This window comes from Hippopotamus amphibius, chromosome 1 (assembly GCF_030028045.1).
Source record: "Hippopotamus amphibius kiboko isolate mHipAmp2 chromosome 1, mHipAmp2.hap2, whole genome shotgun sequence".
Taxonomy (NCBI): Eukaryota; Metazoa; Chordata; class Mammalia; order Artiodactyla; family Hippopotamidae; genus Hippopotamus; species Hippopotamus amphibius.
The window spans coordinates 220,011,471-220,012,423 of record NC_080186.1 but is presented as its reverse complement, the minus strand read 5'-3'; positions in this window follow the sequence as shown (position 1 = coordinate 220,012,423).

Here is a 953-nt window from a genome sequence, read left to right as displayed (position 1 = left end):
AAAACGTTAATGAGTAAGTCAAAAGGGGGTGTTGGGTAAATAATGAGCACATGTTCTCTGTGATGTCAGAGTACACATACTAAAAGCAGACAGACTGTAGCCACAGCCAGAGGGGACGTTGACCTGGCAGTAGAATTTCCTCCTCAGGAGGTCTTTAGAGCAAGCAGAAGAGATGCTCTTCTTCTAAAATGGCTTTTGGCTTAGTTGCAGCCCCTGCACCACATCTGCATCCTCATTGCCTCAGGAAGCTCACCCCAACCAAACACACCTCAAGCAAACATCTCAACCAAACACACCTCAACCAAACACCTCAACCAAACACCTCAACCAAACATCTCAACCAAACACACCTCAACCAAACACACCCCAACCAAACACACCCCAACCAAACACACCTCAAGCAAACACCTCAACCAAACACACCTCAACCAAACACTTCAACCAAACACCCCTCAACCAAACACCCCTCAACCAAACACCTCAACCAAACACACCTCAACCAAACACCCCTCAACCAAACACACCTCAACCAAACACACCTCAACCAAACACACCTCAACCAAACACACCTCAACCAAACACACCCCAACCAAACACACCTCAACCAAACACACCTCAACCAAACACACCTCAATCAAACACACCTCAACCAAACACACCTCAGCCAAACACACCTCAACCAAACACACCTCAACCAAACACCTCAACCAAACACACCTCAACCAAACACACCTCAACCAAACACACCTCAACCAAACACCTCAACCAAACACCCCTCAATCAAACACACCTCAACCAAACACACCTCAACCAAACACACCTCAACCAAACACAGCCCACACCAGTTACCAGTCTCTACCTGAATTCCTGACCTACAAGATAACAATTCTTATCGTGTGTTTAAGCTGCTAAGTTTGGGGGTGATTCATTACACACACAGAGAACCAAAACAG